Below are 23,904 nucleotides of genomic sequence, written 5' to 3' on the forward strand. Positions count from 1 at the left end.
TACGATCCAATGCCGGACGGTGCCCGAGGAATGTTAGTATCGTTTATGTCTTCATGATTTCATCATGTGTCTGTATTGTATGTTTTTGAATTACGGTCCGATATCCGCCGATGGCCAAGGAATGTCTATATGCTTTCTGGATTAGGGTTCGATGTCAGGTGGGGCAAGGAATGTTTATATGTATGTTTCCAAACTACAGTTCGATGCAGGGTGGTACCCGATGAAGGAATGTATAACAGCCCGGATCCCGAGGTATCTTTACTTTCATATTTTTGGTATTCTTTGAGGGGACTCGGCGAGTTTGAGGTCGAACTCGCCGAGTCGGGTCGCGGTTTTGGACAGAGGTTCGCGTCCGGACTCGGCGAGTCTAAGGGATGGACTCGGTGAGTCCGCGTTGTTTAATGAAACCCTAATTTCCCGGTCCTAAGCCTTATTTAAAGGACCTTATGGCCTTCATTTGCGGCCACCTTGAGCCCTGAGTGCACCCAAACGGCTGAGAGACTTTGTGAGTGAGATAGAGGCTATTTGTTCATCATTTTGTGTGATTTTTGCAAGAAGGAAGGAGAAGATCAAGCTTGAAGAGTTGGGGAGCTTGGATCTGCTTCTATTTCATTAAGGGAACCTTCTTGAGGTAAATTTCAGAGCTAAACTTCGTATCTTGGTTGATGTGTCAAATCTAGGGTTTCTTCTTGCCTTATTTGGCTTGACTTGGAAGTATGAAAGGTCCCATGGAGGTATGGAACCTAGATCTAGATCTTAGCAGGTCCAGAAGGCCCCAAATGACAAGCTTTATGTCCATTCTTTTGAGTTGGAAGATAGGGTTGCCATATTAGAGGTTATTTCTCCAAAATGAGCCTTGTATGCGTTGCATGGTGACCAAGACTGAGACTTTACGTGACAAATGAGCTTGGGAAGGATAGATCTATGTCTGTATGGAACGGATCTGACCGCAAAAGCCAGTTTTAGCTGATGCATGGCATGGACTCGCCGAGTCTGAAGAACAGACTCGACGAGTCGCTTGAAGATTGTCCTTGTGACCACCCAGTGTGTAGTCCTACCGAGTTTTGGGTGACTCAGTGAGTCACGGAGAGTTAGGAAGGTTTTGACAGGTGGACCGAGTCGAGTTGGGACTCGCTGAGTTGTCCTAGCGACTCGGCGAGTTGAGTCGCGGTGGCCTCGTGATTAATGCCCAGGTGGAACTCGTCGAGTCAGGGGAGTACTCGACGAGTCAAAGGGAAAATCCTTACGAGTTAGAGAAAACGCGTAGACTCGCCGAGTCACTATAGTGCACTCGCCGAGTCCAGTCAATTTGACCAAGACTGTTGACCAAGTCGACCAGTGTTGATTTGATAAGGATGGTCAACCTTAGTGGTACAAGTAATAATTATAGATTCATGATGTCATAGGAGGATTACAGCTCGGGGGTTCAAGCACGAGTGATTTCCAGGGTTCACGAGTTATCGAGACATACGAGGTGAGTCTTCTCACTATACTCTACCTGGAAGGGTTTGACTGTGTGACCGGAAGGTCGAATATGATATGAGATATATGCCTTATGTGTAATAAGTTATTCGTTATATGTGCTATGTATGATATGCTTGATATGGGCCGGAAGGCAATATGTTATGGGCCGGAAGGCGTGGTAATATGGACCGTAAGCTTGACGTGGGTAGGACCGAAAGGTTTACCCAGGCGGGACGGAAGTCCCCTGAGACACATGGACCCGAAGGTCAGGGCCTGGAAAGGCGTATGTGCGTAGGTTGTATTTTGGGGAACTCACTAAGCATTTATGCTTACAGTTGTGGTGTTATGTGTTTCAGGTACTAGCGAGGACCGTGGGAAGGCACCGACATGATCGTACACACACTCGGGGAAACCATTTTGTGATCTTTGTTATGTAATCGATCGTGACTAAATTGTTACATTGGAACCTAAATTTATTACTCGATGTTTTGATGATTGTAAAAATGAAAAAAAATTGGTCTTGAAATTTATAACATTACAAGTTGGTATCAGAGCCAGGGCACGGGTCGATGTGTTCGACGGGGACGTCGAACCCTATAATGGGGGGTGAAAGTGGGTTAGATCTGATCCCATATCGGCTGGGAAGGAGAACTAAGCATTCCTTATAAGGGGTGTGGATACCTTCCCTAACACAACGCGTTTTAAAGCCATGAGGGCAGCAGATCCCATAAGAACTCTGTAGTTAAGCGTGCTCGGGTGGGAGTAGTACCAGGATGGGTGACCCCCTGGGAAGTCCTCGTGCCGAGTGGCCCAAAGCGGACAATATTGTGATACGTGCCAGAGAGGGATGTTACAAATGGTATCAGAGCCTTGGTTTGAGGGATTCGGGTACACCTTCGGGCGTTACTGAACTCAAACCGGGGATTTGAGAAAATTTTAATTAATAAATCAATAAAATTTGATAAGTGATTTTGAGACAACTAAAGAAAAAGGAGTGTGTACGGTCAGCCAGCGCCCGAACGGTAAAATCCCCAAAATACTCTTACAATATGTGTTATGAGATATGCTATAATATGATACGCATGCTAGTAGAGTAGGTATAAATATTAGGACTAGAGTGGCATGATTTTGTGATGCCTTAGCCTAGGGAAACTTGCTTCTATGAGGTGATTGAGAGTGAGTGGGTAACTAGTGTATGACAAGAATAGAGTACTCACGATTCGGGGTTTCCGGAGGAGGACTTGGGGTGAATACTGACGCGTTGTAATTGGTAGTATTGGGCCCGTACTACTAAGGACACCGGGTTAGTGGGCAGCCCAAGTAAGAATCCCTGGGTATCGGTGACTGAGTAGGACTGCGTTATCGAGTGCGATTACGCCCGATAGAGTCTTTGATATTTTTATGTTGTATTTCAGAGACATCATGGTTGGACCACGACACAGATTTGGTACGAGTAATGTGACTGACGAGGAGCTTCGTCAGATGATTCATGAGGAGGTAGCTGCAGTGATCTGGGCTGAGATTTCAGAGATGTTTGGGTCTATTAAGACCACGCTGATGGAGACATTTGATGAGTGGTACGCCGCGTTGACTGAGGCCGCCGCCGCTGCAGCTACCGCAGCTGTGGCTGCTGCCAGACCACAGGGAGGTAACTCGATGCTGTTCCGGGAGTTCAGCAACACGAAGCCACCAGAGTTTGACGGGACGCAGGATCCGATCACTGCGATGAGATGGATTGTTGATATCGAGGGATGCTTCTACACCTGTTCATGTCCGGAGCATCTGAGGGTACGGTTCGCCTTGAACCAGCTCCGCCTGGGAGCAAAGGTGTGGTGGAAGTTCGTGACGGCGAACTTCACTCTGGCAGAGGTCTCAACTGTGACTTGGGAGAGGTTCACTGCTATGTTCAGAGACGAGTATGTTCCCCCGGTTGAGAGGGAACGGTTGGTTCAGGAGTTCTTGACCCTCAAGCAAGGTAATGATTCTGTTACGGTGATCACGCGGAAGTTTCATGAGAGGGCGATGTTCTGCCCCGAGCAGGTGTCCACGGAACAGGCTCGGATGAGTCGGTATTTGGGAGTGCTGAGGAGGGATATCCGGGAGTTCATATCGAACTCGTCATATCAGACTTTTTCTGAGCTTCAGGCGAATGCCAGGAAGCGTGAGATCGATTTGGAGACCCAGGGTAGGGAGAAGGCCGAGTCTCAACGGGTGGATCGGCGGCCGGCTCAGTCTCAGCCGGCAGCCAAGCGGACCAACTCCGCCGATTCGAGATCCGGAGGTCAGAAGGGCCGCACTTGCGGAAAGTGCGGAAAGGGTCACGAGGGGGCATGTCGATCGGGTGCTTGCTACAAGTGTGGCAAGGAGGGGCACATTGCTAGGGATTTCCCGTAGGGATTCATGGTTTGCTTTCATTGCAACCAGACCGGCCATCGGAAGCCCGAGTGCCCCCAGCTTTGCCAGGGATCTACACCTGCTGCCAGGGTTCCCGAGGTTCGGCCAGTGAAGGCTGAGGCTCCGAAGGCTCGTGGGAGAGCTTTCTAGTTGACTGCGGAGGAGGTCCGCGCGGCGCCTGATGTCGTAGCCGGTATGTATTCTTTCATGTATTTACATTTATACTGAGATATTGTGCTTATATTATTATATGCGTAGGTACTTTTCTTGTGAATTATGTGCCTGCTTTGGTATTATTCGACTCTGGTGCGAGTCGGTCTTTTGTTTCGTTGGCTTTTAGCCAGCACATCGGTATTGATCGGGAGGTGATGAGTCGACCCCTGCGAGTTGCTATAGCAAATGAGAAAGCAGTATACGCCACTTGTAACAGCCCGGATCCCCAGGTACCTTCATTTCATATTTTTTTTGACATTTTGTGAGGGGACTCGGCGATTTGGAGGTCGTACTCGCCGAGTCGAGTCGCGGTTTTGGGTGGGGGTTCGCGTCCGGACTCGGCGAGTCCAAGGGATGGACTCGGCGAGTCCGCGCTGTTTAATGAAACCCTAATTTCCCAGTCCTAAGCCCTATTTAAAGGACCTTATGGCCCTCATTTTCGGCCACCTTGAACCCTAAGAGCCCCCATACGAGTGAGCCCTTGTGAGTGTGTTTGGAGGCCATTTGTTCATCATTTTGTGTGATATTGCAAGGAAAGGAGGGAGAGGATCAAGCTTGAAGAGTTGGGGATCTTGGATCTGTTGCTATTTCATCACGGGAGTCTTCTTGAGGTAATTTTCAGAGCCAAACTTCGTGTTTTGTGTTGATGTGCCAAATCTAGGGTTTCTTCTTGCATTTCTTGGCTTGAATCGGAAGTATGAGAGGTCCCATGGAGATATGGAACCTAGATCTGGACCTTAGCAGGTCCAGGAGACCCCATATGACAAGCTTTATGTCCATTCTTTTGAGTTAGAAGCTAACCTTGCCATATTAGAGGTTGTTTCTTCAAAATAAGCCTTGTATGCATTGCATGGCAACCAAGACTAAGACTTTACGTGAAAAATAAGCTTGGGAAGGCCAGATCTATGTATGTATGGAACGGATCTGACCGCAAAAGCCTATTTTAGCTGGTGCATGGCATGGACTCGCCGAGTCTGAAGAACAGACTCGACGAGTCGCTTGAAGATTGTCCTTGAGACCACCCTGTGTGTAGTCCTGACCGAGTTATGGGCGACTCAGTGAGTCGCAGAGAGTTGAAAAGGTTCTGACAGGTGGATCGAGTCAGGTTGGGACTCGCCGAGTTGACCTTCGACTCGGCGAGTTGAGTCGCGGTGGCCCTGTGATTCAGGCCTAGGAGGAACTCATCGAGTCGGGGGAGTACTCGACGAGTCAAAGGGGAAAAACCTTGAGAGTTGGTTAAAACGCGTAGACTCGCCGAGTCACTATTGTGCACTCGCCGAGTCCGGTCCAAAATGACTAAAGACTATTGACCATGTCAATGTGTGTTGACTTGAAAAGGATGGTCCACCTTTGTGGTACAAGTAATAATTATAGATTTATAATATCATAGGAGGATTGCAGCTCGAGGGTTCGAGCCCGGGTGATTCCAGGATTCACAATTAGCGACTTAGCGAGGCATACGAGGTGAGTCTTCTCACTATACTGTACCCGGAAGGATCTTGACTGTGTGACCGGAAGGTCGAATATGATATGAGATATATGCCTTACGTGTGTTAAGTTATTCGTTATATGTGCCATGTATGATATGCTTGATTTGGGCCGGAAGGAAACCTGTTATGGGCCGGAAGGCTTGGTCATATGGACTGTAAGGTTGACGTGGGTAGGACCGGAAGGTTTACCCAGTCGGGATGGAAGTCCCCTGAGACACATGGACCGGAAGGTCAAGGCCTGGAAAGGCGTACGTGCGTAGGTTGTATTTTGGGTGTCACACCCCAAAACCGATAACGGCGGAAATACGTTTCGGGGTGGATGACGTAGTGTACAGTATCATCACAATTGTATAATAGTAAAAGCAAGAAACATACAACCATTTCATTTACATAGTAAGTGTATTTACAAGTGTGTTTTGTAATGTTTGACAAACACCAAAAGTAAACAAAAATAAGAGATGGGTCTTGCATACTCCATCTTCTCCAAAAATGCTGCAGCTGTACCTGTCTATCTTTGACCTGAAGATACAAGTTATTTTGAAAAGAATATCAGCATAAAGCTGGTGAGTTCATAAGAGTTTAGTGTGAGTACTTGTATGAAAAGCATTGGAATCATTAGTATGAAAACTGAAGTTTGTAATCATAAGTAGTGGTAAAACCTAGAAAATCCTATATTTTCCAGAACTGTGTAGTAAATGAAAATCTTTAAGAAATATATTGTTTCTATCTTTGAAAACCATTTATCGTAGAAGTGTAATAGTGACTCACCATTAAGTAAGACAATATAGTGAGTTATTCTTGGAGTACATAATAGTGGTGCAGCATCCTTTAGTATTAGATACTTATTTACTTCGGGATATTACTTCATCTTTCTTTAGTATTTTAATGCGATTAGTGTCTTTCTTGTATGTTACCAATAGTGTGAGTAATAGCGGATCCTCATGACCTTCCCAGTCATGCATAGTGTAGTAGAGTAAAGGCATCCCTGGACCTGAGCGGCTCGGACTGAAGTTATCAGTCGGGATGTAATAGCGTCTGCCCCGTAAAGATCTATACATATAGTGCCGTCTTCCTGTTGGAAAACTTCGGGCGTAGTGTGTAGCGTATAGAGTATCTCGTAGTGGATTAATGAATTATCTCTTGATTAGTACATTCTCTTGTATTATAGTGTAGTAACCTTTTGTATAGCTTGTATTGTATTCTCTTATTAGTGTATAGATTCATATTATAGAGAATTATAGTAGTGTAGAGTAGTAGTCAAAACAAGGGATAGAGACCTTAACTATACCTATTATAGTTAAATTAGTGTGTGTGGTTCTAGTCAAGTTAGTGATTTAGGCATCTAAGGAAAAAAAAGTACTCGTAATCCGTACTAATATACGAGATATATAACTAAGAAATCAATGACAGTCGGACGGATAACAACTACCCTAAGCCCACAATCAAACAAGAAATAGGAAATAAGGCGAGCTATCGGTCCTAAGTCCTTCAAGTCTTACTTATATAAATATATTAGTGTGGTTACATTTTTATAAGGAGTTTTATTAAACAAAAGTGTTGTACAAAAGTAACATTTAAAGCTTGTTTGTTTATCCAAGATAGTTTTGAAAACAATTGATTTATTTATAAAGCATAGTGATAAATCACATGTGATTTGAACTACAGGTTGTGAATCACATGTGATTAATTCTGTAATATGCATAATTCTGTTGTATAACTTTTCATAAACATGTATATTCAACTTGTATCTCCCCCCTAAAACATATAAAACATTTGAAAGGTTCATTGAAGGGGTATGAACTCTCCCGAAATCGCGTAAATCGGGTGAATCGGGTAAATCGGGTAAGAGTGTCGGCTGAGCGTTTTGTTCCAAATAATGACTTGTACACCTTTAGGACCCTAATGTCATATGAAAATATGTGTTTTACAATAAATTAATCATTTTATTCTTTCCGTTTAAGTATTGAGGCATTCTAGCATCAATTCGGGGTTTTAGGGCCTAGAAGGGGTTCCCGGGAGTGGTTTAAGGCTAAAGAGGATTTATGGAAGGATCCATGAGCTCACTCCCTTGGAGTTTACGGCCTAAAGGCCACTTCTTGGGATTTTACGGCCGTAAGCCCCCTAGGCTTGGCCGTAAGCTCATGTGGTCTTCCAAATTGCATGATTAAGGCCTTATTTCACTTCCTTACTTTAATGGTATGTGTCTTGGACCAATATGGAGGGATTAAACTCTTGTTTTGTGACATTTTGGGGAGTTTACGGCCAAGACTTGTTCTTGGGCCGTAAACTCCATTAAATCCTTCAAGATGGATGTTTAAATGGTACAACATGTTCTCATTCACCTTAGGTAAATCCTAGAAGGTCCTATAATGAGTTTTGGGACAATTTGGCATGAAATTTGGGGAGTTTATGGCCCAAGAATATCCTTGGCCGTAAACTCTTCATTTTGCATCAAAATGGGAAGTTTAATGGTACAACACACATCCAAAGGCCTTAGCTAAATTCCTTACATGCATTTGAGTGGTTTAGGGACTTGTTTGACACAAAAACATGGGTGTTTACGGCCCAAGCTTAGCCTTGGCTGTAAACTCCTCTTTTTGCCATCAATTGATGTTGTTTGATGCATTTAAGCTTTCCTTGTTGTCAAGTCTAAATTACCTAACACCCTAGATGAGTTTTTGGGACTTTAAACATGGGTTTTTGGGGTGTTTGAGGTGTTTACGGCCTAAGCACAAGCTTGGGCCGTAAAATCCTTTTTAAGCTTCAATTCTTTGTGTTTTAGTGTCCAAAGTCTCCTAGGTTTATACCTTAATTAGTCCATAAGCTTAAAGGAAGGAAAAACAAGGTCTTTGGCATGATTTTGGGGGTTACCGGCCTAAGGGGCTTCTTAGGCCGTAAACTCCATTTTGTTCCTTGTTTTCTATGATTTTGGACTCTAAATGCAGTAAAGTATGCTTAGATTAAGATAGGGAATGAGTCCTTACGTTTGGAAGTCGGAAATTCGTGGATTTGGGGTCGATTTCGGGTCGAGAGAGAGAAAGTAGTGAGAGAGAGGTGAAAGTGTGGTAAAAGAGTTCAATTGTAGTGTTCAATCCTTTTTATATGTCTCGGGTATTGCACCCAATACACGGCTACCCGATGCTAAAGTTTAACGGGGTTAAAACTTTTTACCCGGGTGAAGTGGTTGAAAAGCAATATAATTCTATTTAGTTAAACGGGGTTGACATTTACAAGTTATAATTACTTATGATAATACCGAGACATATAATTAACTAGATATTTGTTTATTGACGACCCAAACAATACCGAGAAATAACATATAGTGACGCATTCTGTTAGTGAAAATAGGGTATATAACGGCAATATATTTGGGGTTGTCACATTATCCCCCCGTTAAAGGAATTTTGTCCCGAAATTTAGAATTCATACATATAAGAATTACAGTACTCTTACGCGAAGAGATGGGGGTATTTGAGTTTCATTTGGTCTTCGCGTTCCCAAGTGAATTTCAGTCCTCGTTTGGCATTCCACCGAACTTTCACAATTGGGATACGGCTTGGCTTCGTTCGTTTTACTTCTCGATCCATAATCTCCGTGGGCTCTTCCAAGAAGTTGAGGCTCTCATTGACCTCAATCTCGTCAATAGAAATTACGAGTGTCTCGTCTGACAGGCATTTCTTCAAGTTAGAGACATGAAAGGTAGGGTGTATATTGCTTAGTTCGTGAGGTAGGTTGAGTGTATAAGCTACGGGGCCGATTCTGGCGAGAATCTCAAAAGGCCCTATGTACCTTGGGTTCACCTTTCCACGCTTTCCAAAGTGTATCGTGCCCTTCCAAGGTGAAACCTTCAACAGGACTCGATCTCCCACATGGAATTCCAAGGGTTTTCTTCGTTTATCGGCGTAGGTTTTCTGTCGATCTCTCACGGCTTTTAGTCGTTCACGTATCTGTACAATCTTCTCGGTCGTTTCTCGAATGATCTCCGGACCAGTGAGAGAGCTGTCAGGAACTCTTCCTTTAGCCAGCTGAGTGTCACCCACCTCAGCCCAACACAGAGGGATCTGCACTTACGGCCGTAGAGGGCTTCGAAGGGAGCTACCTTGATACTTGTATGATAACTATTATTGTAAGAAAATTCCATGAGAGGTAAGTGTGTGTCCCATGATTTGCCGAGGTCAATCACACAAGCACGCAGCATATCTTCTAAGGTTTGGATCGTCCTCTCACTTTGTCTGTCAGTCTGCGGATGGTACGTTGTACTCATGTCAAGCCTCGTCCCTAGTGCCTTTTGCAACGATTGCCAAAACCTAGAGGTGAATCTGCTATCTCTGTCAGAGATAATAGATATAGGGACACCATGTAGTCGTACTATATCCTTAATGTATATTCTAGTGAGTTTCTCCATCTTGTCCGTTTCTTTAATGGGTAGGAAGTGTGCGGACTTGGTCAGTCTGTCCACAATGACCCAAATGGTATCTAATCCACCCACTGTTTTGGGAAGTTTGGTTATAAAATCCATGGTGATCCGCTCCCACTTCCATTCTGGTATCTCAGGTGGTTGGAGGAGTCCTGATGGCTTTTGATATTCGACCTTGACCTTTGCGCAAGTAAGGCACTTACTCACAAAGGTAGCGATCTCTGCTTTCATGTTCGGCCACCAGTATAGCTTTTTGAGATCCAGATACATCTTATCTGATCCCGGGTGGACGGAGTAGCTGTTGGATAAGGTGTCTAAGTCCATAACTTATTTGGTATATACTTGACCCGACCGACATGGTCCATTTGGGTTGCATCTCATCCAAACTATTATGGATAATTTTATGAGAGTTATACACATATGTTTATTAATATATTATGAGTTATAATATATTAATATGAAGTTACGTTATTTAATTAGTTTTAGTCTTAAATTAATTATGAATTAATTTGGAGATTAAAAGGAAGACTAATTAGATTATGGGCTATTTGTTTTATATAGTGTGGGCTAATACTCATTTGTTAATGGGCTAGGCTTATGTGGAAGTCCATGGATGATCCATGGAGCTTTTAACCCATGGATCCTTGGAAAAGGAAAAGACATGGGTGATTAGGGTTTCACCCTAACCATGCACACTATATAAGCATGCTTATGGAGCATGAAATGAAGCCTAAGAGAAAACTAGTGAACTAGTGTGTGTGTGCATGTGTGTGGCCGATTTTATACAAGGTGTATACTCTCTCAAAGTTTTCCAAGAGTTTGTGGTGTTTGTGATTCCATTTGAGGCATTCACACTATTGGTGCTTGGCCCTCAAACTCCTTAGAACCAAACTCAACCAAAGGTATGTAATCTCTTCTAACTCTTTTATGTTGAAATGTTCCCCATGCCATGTTAGATAGGTTATAAACCTTGGAAAATTATTATTTTGCATGTATTTAGACAAACATAGATCCAAGGTTTATTAGGGTTGCATGCACACTTAGGAAGTGTTAGATTGCTCAAAACCCAACAGTGGTATCAGAGCCTAGGCTTGCTTGTTTGATACTTGATGCAAAATAGTGAAAAAAAAGTCGAAATCGTTGCTGTCAGCATGGTGGACTCGCCGAGTCCATTGGGGGGACTCGACGAGTCCAAGGCAAACTTCAACCTACTCGGCGAGTAAGTTCATGCACTCGACGAGTAGGATCGAAAGAGTGCAGATTCTCGACTTTTGCTGCTGGAAATGGACTAGAAACATTACCCTAAACTGTTTTGGTGTAATAAAACTTATTTTAGTTGGTGTAATGGTTTTTCTAATCCATTTACAATAGCATATATCAAAATTCCATGATTTTATGTGTTCATATAATTCTTGAATTTTTGATGATCATGTTCATGTTCTTATGAATTTAGAAAATAATAGGAATTATTTGTTGAATTGTTTAGGATTAATTCTTGATCATTTATGTGTTTTAATGGAGTCCATAATTTGTCCTCAAGTTATGGATTTCCAAAGGTCACTCTTATTTAACACACACTTAAAACACATAAGTTACATGAAAATGAAGAGTCTTCATTTTTATGAACCTTTAATTCATAAGTTATGAAATGAAGAGTTTTGCAAAGTTACAAAACTTGCCCTCAAGTTTTGGAATTTGTAAAGTTTCACACACTTTAATAAACTTTAATTCCAAACCTTAGAGTTTTAATAGTTAAAATTCAACCCTTATACTATTTATAACATTAATGGTTAATTATTATATATATGTATAAGAATAATTCGTTTTACCGTTAGTAGGCCTCATTCACGAAGCCGGTCTATAAGGTGGGTATAAGGTTGTTGCCTATAAAATGGCGACTTAATGGGTGTATACTCTCACCCACCGCTTGCTTGATCGGTGGAGGGTCGTTAGCCGAACGGGTAGAACAATGACTTTAAATCCTCATTAAAAGTATAATGAATATTATAAAATAACTAAACTCTTTTAATTCCCAATCTTAGTTATTTTAGGAAAATGTGAACATGGTGCTAGTCCATGGAATTCACATTTTGTACCTTACCAAGTCGTTGGTGGAGCGTGTGTGGTTAACTGGCACACTAACTAGGACTAGTAAGGATCACGAAGGGTGACTTAATGTTTTTCATAGATCAATGGAGCGTGTGTGGTTAACCGGCACATTGATTAGGTGATAATATTAAGAGTACCAAGTGAATTAGCATGGTTATTCACACCTTGTTTTGTGATCCTCGGCATCCCAGTCACAAAACTTGAAGGGCACAATCGAGATTGAAACATGCCATTGAAAAGTTCAATGAATCTCAAAAGAATCTAGGAATTTCAAATCCAATTAAACCTAATAAATCATTTCGTTTTCATGGTGGAAATTGGTGAATCGTCATTCACCTACCTTTCAAATATATTATTACTTAGATTACGGCATCCCTCTTCTAAGTGTAATATATTGTGATTGGATCCTAGCATTAATATTACATTTGGGTGTCTTATTAAGGATTCTAAATATCTAATCTAAACTTACTTTCTTCTTTCAGATGTCTTCCAACACTAATGCTTCAGGCTCTAACCCAACTGGTTCTTTCTCTCTCATGAATCTTTGTGGGAGGGTCATCTTTGATGGTTCCAACTTCATGGATTGGATTAGGAACATCAGGATGGTTATTGGTTACGAGGACAAGGAATATGTCCTCGATAAGGAGTTAAAAGAACTTGATGAGTCTACTGCTACTCCTGAGGAGATCGCTGAATTCAGGACTCATGAGAGAGATGCTACTAAGGTGGCATGTATCATGATGGCGACGATGACAGCCGAGCTCCAAAAGTCGTATGAAGATTTCTACCCTTTTGAGATGCACCAAGACCTGATGGAAAGGTACCATCAGAGTGCTCGTCAGGAGCGGTATGAAATAATCTCCTCCATAATAACTACCCGTATGAAGGATGGTGAATCCGTCACGGGCCACATGCAAAAGATGCAAAGGTATGTGGACCGTTTGCTGAAGCTGAATGTTAACATCCCCGAGGAGTTGGCGATTGACATTATTTTGCACTCCTTGCCTTCTTGTTATGATCATTTTCGAATGACATATCATATGAACAAGGAGGAAGTTACCCTCAGCAAGCTTCAAGGACTCTTGAAGAGCGCTGAAACCGGTCTTAAGGGTAAAGCGGTTGTTACCTCTACTACTCCTACTCCAACTTCTACCCCTGTTTTAGCTATTGGGCAAGGCAAAGGGAAAAAGAGGAAGCACCCTTCGAAGGGTACCAAGGGAAAGTCTCTTGAAGGATCCTCATCAAAGACTAAGAACGGTTCTGTCACTCCTTCTGCCATTCCCAAGGATGCTGAATTCTTTTATTGCCATGAAAAGGCACACTGGAAGCGAAACTGCCCTAAGTACTTGCAGGATCTAAAGGATGGGAAAGTGAAACCCACCTATGCAGGTATTTACACTATATTGTCTAATTACTCAACATATTCTAACTCTTGGGTGCTTGATACAGGATGTGGTATTCACATATGTTCTGATTTGCAGGGCCTAAGAAGAAGTGAGGATGTGGAGCACGAGAAGATAAACTTAATCATGGGGAATAGGAAGGCTTCACCTGTTTCCAAGATTGGAGTTTATACTTTGTTGCTTAATAATGGGTTAAAATTAGATTTGAATAAATGTGTGTACTCGTCTGAAATGGCGAGGAATATTATTTCTTTTCATGCTTTGTACAAACAAGGTTTTACCTTTTCGTTTGATAATGAATGGGGTGGCATTAATGCTTTCTTTAATAATGTGTTTTATTTTAAAGCATTACCTTGTGATGGTGTGTATGAAACTGTGTCGATTGTAGACAACTTAGGAAATAATGTGTTGTATATTGATTCTTCTACTAGCCTAGATAAAGCATCATTGTGGCATTGTCGTCTTGGACATGTAAACAAGAAACGTATAGGCCAACTCCAAAAGAGTGGAGTCTTGGAATCATTTGACCTCAAATCAGATGATAGTTGTGAATCTTGTCTACTTGGAAAAATAACAAAATCACCCTTCACTGGAACTTGTGAGAGGGGTGAAGGTTTGTTGGACCTAATACATACTGATGTATGTGGGCCATTCAAAACCGCCACAAGGGATGCTAATCGGTATTATGTGACTTTTATTGATGATTTTTATAGATATGGGTATGTCTACTTAATCAAAAATAAGTCCGAAACCTTTGAAAGGTTTAAGGAATTCAAGAAGGATGTATAAAATCAATTGGGCAGGAACATTAAGATGCTTCGATCCGATCGAGGTGGTGAGTATCTTAGTACTGAGTTCCTTGACTACCTTAAGGAGTGTGGGATTGTCTCACAATTGACTCCTCCCAGGACACCACAGCTGAATGGTGTAGCTGAGAGGCGTAATCGAACCTTGTTGGACATGGTTCGCTCTATGATGAGTCGAGTTTCGTTACCAATCTCTTTTTGGGGGTATGCCTTAGAGACTGCCGCCCATATCCTTAATCTAGTCCCTACAAAGAAGGTTACCAAAACACCTCATGAGATGTGGACTGGGAAGGTTCCCAATTTGGACCACATCAAAATTTGGGGTTGCGAAGTCTTCGTGAGGCGCGAAACTCATGATAAGCTTGAACCCCGAAGTGAAAGGTGTATTTTCATCGGCTACCCATAGAAATCCTTCGGTTACCTCTTCTACAGACCCAGTGAGAATGTGGTCTTTGTAGCACGAAGAGGGATCTTTCGCGAGAAAGAATTTATAAGCCAAGGAGACAGTGAGAGGCAGATTGATCTTGAAGAAATTCAAGAATCAATTGGTGAAGGAACCTCAGATACTAGCAATCAACCTGAGGAGGAAACTCGTGTTGATCCAGCTGACGAGTCTGTACCTCCGAGGCGTTCCACACAGGTTAGGAACACACCTTCGTTTTATCATGGTTTTCATATTACTACGGAAGGTGATACGTTTATTAGTGATAGTACACTAGTGAATTTGGATGAACCTAGCAGTGTTAAGGAAGCCATGGCAGGCCCGGAGTCTGCTAAATGGAAGGAGGCTATCGACAGCGAGATACAGTCCATGTATGACAATCAAGTTTGGAATTTGGTTGACAATGTACCAGGCCGTAAAACAGTCGGGTGCAAATGGATCTTCAAGAAGAAGACAGACATGGAAGGAAAAGTGCATACTTATAAGGTTCGACTGGTTGCGAAGGGTTTTACTCAAACTCAAGGTGTTGATTATGATGAAACCTTTTCGCCGGTAGCAAAGATTAAGTCTATTAGGGTTATGTTAGCCATTGCAGCATTTCATGATTATGAAATATGGCAAATGGATGTCAAAACCGCTTTCCTTAATGGAAAGTTGGCTGAGGATGTGTACATGAATCAGCCAGAGGGTTTTGTAAATGCAGAGTACCCTAATAGAGTATGCAAGCTTGAGAAATCCATTTATGGATTCAAACAAGCATCTCGTAGCTGGAATCTTTGTTTTGATGAGAAGGTAAAAGAGTTTGGCTTCTTGAGAAGCGAATATGAGTCTTGCGTGTATGTCAGAGCTAGTGGGAGTATAGTTAGCTTCTTGGTACTGTATGTGGATGACATACTACTCATAGGAAATGACATCCCAACCTTGCAGGAGGTTAAGTCCTGGCTTGGGAAGTGCTTTGCTATGAAGGACCTAGGGGAGGCTACCTATATCCTAGGGATAAGGATATTAAGAGAAAGGAGTAGAAGACTAATTGGACTTAGTCAGAGTATCTACTTGGATAAGGTGTTGAAAAGGTTCAACATGGAGAATTCCAAGAAAGGAGATTTACCGATCCAAAGCAATACCTAACTGAGTAAGACTCAGAGTCCGAGTACAGAGGCAGAGATTGCTGAGATGAGCAAATTACCATATGCTTCCGTAGTTGGCTCGATCATGTATGCTATGACTTGTACCCGTCCTGATGTGGCATTTGCTTTGAGCATGGTCAGCTGGTATCAGGGGAACCCTGGCAAGGCTCATTGGACCGCGGTAAAGAACATTCTCAAGTACCTGCGGAGGACTAAGGATTGGATCCTTACCCTTGGTGGCAGTGATGACTTGAGAATATTAGGGTATAGTGATGCTGGTTTTCAGACTGATAGGGATAATTTCAGCTCTCAGTCGGGCTGGATCTTTACCTTAAATGGAGGGGCAATTTCTTGGAAGAGTTCCAAGCAGGAGACGGTGGCTGATTCGACTTGTGAATCAGAGTATATAGCAGCGAGTGAAGCAGCGAAGGAGGCGATATGGCTAAAGAACTTCATCGGAGACCTTGGAGTTGTACCAGCTATTAAGGAACCTATAGAGATTTTCTGTGACAACAATAGTGCGGTTACCTTAGCCAAGGAACCAAGAGATCATGGCAGATCCCGACACATTGACAGAAAATATCACTTCATAAGACACAAGATTGAAGAAGGACTCCTTGTGACAAGGAGGATATCGTCGGATGAGAATCCTGCAGATCCCCTTACGAAGGGACTGACGAGGGTTAAGCATTTTCAGCATGCGAGACGCATCGGGCTGAGGGACGATATTAGCTTTACAGATTAGATAGTTTTCCTGAAACTTGTAAAATGTAATCGACGTTTGATGATGAATAAAATTTGTGATTTATTTATGAGTAAAGTGTTACTATCATTGTCAATTATTTACTATTGTTTCAGTTTTGCATGTTTTGACTTCCAGAATAATTAATTTATTCAAACCTCCACAATCGTGTTGGGTTATGAGCATTCTAACACTCCTAAGTGTACATGCAACCCTAAATACCTTGGATCTATGTTTTCTCTATTATACATGCAAATAGGAATATCCAAGGTATTATCCTAAACTAGCATACAAAACTATCAATATAACAAGATAGAATACATACCTCTTTGATGGTGCTTGTCTTCATGAAGCTTGAGTGCCTAGTGCCCCAAGTGTGACACCTCAAATGGTTCACAATCATCAAAACACTTAGAATAGCTTGAGAGAATTCTACACTTCATGAAATCGGCTAGCCCTTTCTTACTCTCACTAGTGGCCGATTTTGGTCAAGAATAAGATCTTTATATAGTGTTACAATTAGGGTAAACTCTAATTGTCATGACTTTCCATTTCCATGGATCCATGGGTTCAAATACACCATGGAGCATCCATGGAGCATCATATGGGTTTTGGCCCAAATAGATAATCCATGGAGCATTAGCCCACTATACAAGTATGGATGATTTACACAATCAACCCATATATTTAATTAGTCTTCTTTTGATCACTCAATTAATGCTAGATTAATTCTTGATCAATACTAATTAAATAATCTCATTATTCTTATTATTAATATACTAGAACTTATAATATATTAATAACCATAAGTGTTTTATTTCTCTCATTTAGTCTATCCAAGTGCATGATGGTATGCAACCCAAATGGACCATGCCGGGTCGGGTCAAGTCTTACCAATTATAGTTATGGACTTAGACATTAATCCAACAGTCTCCCACTTGGATAAGTCTAAAACTATTATTGCGTATGACTTCAGGAACCAACTGGCAATCGTAGCTCTCAAAAGCTTCTGTCGAACTCTGACCTTGTAGATGAACTCTGATCTTGTCAATGACTTGTCCATTAGATAAGGGATCATATATTCCTCCATTCTAGATATCATATGGACTGAGACATGGATTATAATCATTCTCTCTGTCCATTAGTTGTTTCCCGATTTCCGATTTATGATGACTGACTAATTGAACAAATCAAATCAGTCCTGGCCCGGCCGAGCACTTCCATTTGTCATCATCAAATCATCGAGGGGCCCACAGATATCGCTTTTATCCCGAAGGTAAAAGGAATGGATAAACTTCGACTCATATGGCTTGTTCTACTACTTGTTGAATCATACACAAAGACACGTTTTATAGCACCGAGTTACCAAATGCAGTTTCGTGCAATCAATGTACAACCAACTCAGAGTAACAACTCATATCTCTAGGTTTGAAGAATATAAGATATTATCGTCTCATGATCACTCGTGATAAAATCCATGAAGTGATTCCAATGAGCGCGGGTTGAATCCAATCCTCAGAACTTATGAGCACTCATGAGTGTTGTAGCCATTTATCCAACACCTTAGACCTCTACAAGCCAACCCATGACAGTCTTAATTCATATCTACTTCCAACATATGACCAACTGTGGATGGTTTGAATAACTTAGTCATTCCGGAAGAATAACCTAGTTTATTCGGGAAGTCATAACATGCAAAGTGAAACACAATAATAATTGAATCCAATATGGTCTCAGAACTTATGAATATAAATAAAACACCTTTTATTTATCACCATATGATTACACATTATCCATTGTATACTGTTTCAGCTATCAACATTATTCTTGAATTTAAAACAATAGTTGTCCCATGCTCCAAGCATGCACACTATGTTTTCTAAACACTAGTCATGCCATACACCAAGTATGCATACTATGTTTGTCTATGATCTTTACTTTGTGAAATAGATCAATTGAACATAACTTCAATGATTCTCTTTTCACACTCCCAAATCCTTACTGCAAATGCAAGAATTCCAAATTCATGTCATTTACTGAAATCTGTTAGATTCTAAACTTATATGCATTGATCCTCTTGTAATGATTATGCACAAAGTCAGAAAGACTTGGCAAAAATCATTACAGAGTATTCCAAAGGAGATCAACTCCTTGGAAACATCCTTCTTGCATTAAGTTTCCTTAATCTTACATAGATTGAAATCTCTGACTTTGAAACATTTTCAGATTCCATTTTGACTATCACTTCTGAAAAAGAGTTGCCTCCTTACAGATTATGTCAATATGGTCCTTCCAGAATTATCACTACACTTCCAACTGTCCTTGAGCAACCAATCTTTGGTAAACCTTAGATTTTCCTCGACAATTGTTTAATCCTTTTAGTCATATCCAGTTCTAAACCTTTTCCCTTCTTAATGCCCTAGGTATTTGGAAATTTTTTAGAAAGGATGAATATAGCACATGTAATCGATCCTATATCCAAAGCATATGGGACACGATTCATGATGTCTCACATAAAGACTAAACCAGTCTTTTGCTATAACATTTCCATTTCTATTTGCCAAGTTCTCATAATTCAGATTATAAAAAGGGATGCCGAAATCATAATCGAATTTTAGAACGCAAATAATGGACCCATATACAGAATTTCCTTATGTTGAGCCATTCCAACATGAAATTCATATATATCCTTGACTAAATGATTAAAACCTCACGATCTAAGCTTATAGATTTGAGATAAAGTATAATTTCCTCTCCCTTAATTATAGCAAAAAAACTTTTTCCAATTGAAACCTTTTGTTTTCTATAATTAACATTGCTAACTTGCAATCTTTATCATAATTATCATGCTCCCACTAACATGATGATTATTAGCATAACACTTATGCTCCCACTAGCTTTGACATGTACTCAGAAAGCTCGACTTCTAGAAATCAATACTTTATTGAATTTCTTACCAAAGTTCAGATTTCTGATACTGGATTGTTTTGATAGAACTTTATGAAAATCATACACCTTCCCTTAGATAGCACACTTGTGTGTCTAAACAATTATGAAGAGGGATGCCGTAATCATAATGGTTAGACCTTTTTGCCACTTCTCACAAGTCCAGGTTAGTGTGCCGGTAAACCACACACGCTCCACTAACGACTTTGAGAATGCAAATATCACAATTGCTATCTAGCTAAAATCTACTTAGTGAAAGTGTTTCCTCACCATCATTTTCATGAATCGGAGAGAAACCTTATGACACTTAGATTTAATGGTGTATGAGTTCTTATCCATGTGAATTTTCAAAACCATAGTCACAAGACAAGGATAATGACAAATCCAAACTCATATGGACTGAACTCAATCTTAATTTCTTGCCACCTGGCAGCTCAAGGGCCTGCCATTGCTTCCAAGTTGTTGTGCAACCAATTGAGAACTCTAAGAACTCAACTTTAACTGGAATGGGCACAGAATATGTCAACACGATAGGTTATAAACCTCAAGTTGTGTGCTAGTGAGGAACTTTAGGTTCTATTCTTGATTAGTTCTTGAGACTTTCAAGACCTTTAAGACTCCCACTGTCCTCTTGACCTATAAGACTCCCTTGTCAAACATCCAAGGGATAGTGTGGATTCTAACCAAGACAAACACTTCACATAGTTGGCCTAAGTTAGTCTTTGTTTTATCCAAAACATCACAACTTACCAACTTCAAATGAACAAGAGTAGGACACTTTTACTCTTACATTTGACACATGTTTTAAACCTTCTTAAAGACATGTCACTCAAATTACAATCTTGGAGTATGACTCTAAGACTTGTACTGGAACGAAGTATGACTCATCTTCTTGATTTAACCATTTCAACAATTTAAGATCCCTTCTTCCTAGTCATAAGAATGCACTAAGACTTCCTTAGAGAACTAATTTTGATATGGTTTCTTAATCATTAAGATGATCACAAAACTGATACTAAAGTACTCTCTCATTTTTTCAGATTTGAGAAACTTTTATCCTTCTGCCTAATTTGATTCTTCTTATTCGCTCTGCCATGCATTGGAACCTTTTCCAATGTCTCAGAGTTACACTTAAGCTTGTAAGTATAATCATATTTACTGAGCTTTAGTAAACTATGACGAATAGCCTTATATCTTTTGTGGTGTACTTAATCAGTGCACATGACTATGTACTCGATCCCTTAGTCCATTACTTGACTCACACATCCATGTGAACAAGTAATTAGTCTTAATTTTCCAATACTTGAAAGTTCTCATTCATCATGCTATAGAACTTGCATGATTCCAAGTCCTGGTCCAATTGAGACTTTGGATGATGAGAGTCTTTCCTTATTTGGTAAATTTATACATTACCACAAATGAAGAAATCAATTTCATATTTCCACTCTTGCTATTAATGGAATCATATAAGCAACAATTTCTCCTCAAATGCCATTGTAAGGATATTTTAAAATAAAATAAAATCAAAAATTTTCTTTTATTTTAAAACTATGTGGAAAACTTATCCTTACAATCCATATGAAAACTTGTTATCTATTCGTAAGCAATACCTCATAACTCCTAAGAAGTAGCTCAAGAATCTGATCTTCAAACTACACGATAGAAATCCATCTATGCGATCAGATTCAGCATATTCTTTCTTTAAGTTCCTTTACTTTTCTTTGATTCTTAAAATATTACCATGTGACCCAGTCACATCATGTATCAGGAATCTCAAAATAGAAACTTAACAGAGTTAGATTAGTGGACTTTTACCTGAAGTAGAGTCAATCTTATTGACTTTAACATCCTTAGGTAAATTAGGCAGCTTCGCAACTAATGACCCTTACTTTGGCAATATAAACATATGGACCCTTTGATAATGGTACACAGGACTATTACAGACTTAGCCTTTTTCTCTTTACCATTTGGTCAACCTAGTTGACTATGGTCAATCCCTTTCCTTGGGAAGAGAATGTTTTTTTTTTTCTGTATTTCCAGTGTCACCATTGTCAATGTCCATAAAGTTTCAGGAAGTTTATCTTAGCAAATAGATAAGATCATTAAGGGTCTTGTAATAGTCTGTTTCATAGGTGTTCCAAAAGAACTCACTATGTGACTTAGAAAGTGATTGAACCACCAACTTTCTCAAGACTTTGACACCCAACTCTCCCGGCTTGTCAATATGTGACTACATCTCCAAGATGTGATCACACCAAGACCTTTACTTGTCAATAGGGCTCGAGTGACCTTAAACTTTTTAAGAACTTGTGGGGTAGGGAGAATAATTTGGAGGAGGTGAATGAAGTATGATTTCAATGGGACATCATCTTCATTTAGGAAAGCTTGTTTCAAGAGATTTGGGAAGATCATAAATGTCTAAACCAGACATGTTTTGGGAGATATTCAAGATAGATGATCTTAAAGTCCTTAATATGACACCCAATATGAAATATTAAGGCTAGGACCCAACAAACTATTTTATAACTTAGAAGAGGTATGTCGTAATCCTAGCTATATAAAACAATTTGAAGGTAGGTGAATGACGATTCACCAATTTCCACCAAGATAAACGAAATGTATTATTAGGTTTTAATTGGTTTTGAAACTCCTAGATCTTTTGAGATTCATTGAACTATTCAATGGCATGTTTCAATCTCGAGTGTGCCCTTCAGGTTTTGTGACTGGGATGCCGAGGATCACAAAACAAGGTGTGAAGTAACCATGCAAATTACTTGGTACCCTTAAGTGTTTACCCCTTAATCGATGTGCCGGTTAACCACACACGCTCCATCGATACTATGATAAACATTAAGTTACCCTTTACCTACCTTGTTAAATACGAGTTAGTGTGCCGGTTAACCACACGCGCTCCACTAACCGAATCAAACAAAGTGCAAAGTGTAATTTCATGGATTAGCACCTTTATTCACATTTTCCTAAGTAACTAAGATTGGGAATTATTAAGAGTTTAGTTACTTAGTATTTATCATTAATACTTTTAATGAAGGGAGAATTATAGTCCTATCAAACCCGTTCGGCTAACGACCCTCCACCAGTCAAGCAAGCGGTGGGTGAGAGTGGACACCCATTAGGTTGCCATTTTATAGGCAACAACCTTATACCCACCTTATAGACCGGCTTCGTGAATGAGGCGTACTAGCGGTAAGACCGACTTTACTCTTATACATATAAATATTATTAACTTATAATATTATAAAGTATAAGGGTTGAATTTTAACTTTTAAAATTCTAAGGGCTAACTTGGAATTAAAGTATTCATAAGAGAAAACTTTAAAAATTCCAAAACTTGAGGGCAAGTTTTGAAACTATTCAAAACTAATTAATTCCATAACTTATGTATTTAAAGTAGTTTTAATCCAAAAACTCTTCAAGTTCCATAACTTGAGGACAAATTATGGAAGACTTTAAACTAATAAATAATTAACTTTTCTTTATTTTATAACATATGGAATTAATTAAGGTTACATTATTTTTTTTATTATTATTTTTATTTAATGAAGAGACTCTTGGTCCTCCATAACTTGAGGACAAATTATGGAGTCATAACTCCAATTAATTAGAACTAGACTCTTCATTTTTGTAACCTTTGCCAACTTTTATGAGTTTTATGAAACTTAAATGTGACTTTTCATATAACTTGAGGACAAGTTACAAAAACACATTTTAGAATCAACTCTTAGATTAATTTGGATTGAAAACAACTATTTCATTCAACTTTTCTATTAATCTAAGCAACTCATAAGAACAAGATAATTCAAATCAAACTTTTTCATGTAATTAGTCTAACCTTTAAACTAATACAAAACATGAATCTATTAACAATTATCTTTGAAAATGGATTAGCATGAACATTACCACATTAAAAAACAAGTTTATAAGTTCAAAAACAACTTAGGGTAATGTTCCTAGTCCATTTCTAGCCAAAAAACTCGAAAATATGCTGTCTGGGGTCCAACTCGTCGAGTGCATGAACATAACTCGGCGAGTTGGATGCATTTTGCCTTGGACTCGGCGAGTCTGCTGGGCTGACAGCACCAATTTCGATTTTTCAGCTTCTATTGCAGGTATAACAAGAAAACAAGCCTAGGCTTTGATACCACTGTTGGGTTATGAGCATTCTAACACTCCTAAGTGTACATGCAACCCTAAATACCTTGGATCTATGTTTTCTCTATTATACATGCAAATATGAATATCCAAGGTATTATCCTAAACTAGCATACAAAACTATCAATATAACAAGATAGAATACATACCTCTTTGATGGTGCTTGTCTTCATGAAGCTTG

Source organism: Lactuca saligna, chromosome 1, assembly GCF_052625555.1.
Source record: "Lactuca saligna cultivar CGN05327 chromosome 1, ASM5262555v1, whole genome shotgun sequence".
Classification (NCBI taxonomy): Eukaryota; Viridiplantae; Streptophyta; class Magnoliopsida; order Asterales; family Asteraceae; genus Lactuca; species Lactuca saligna.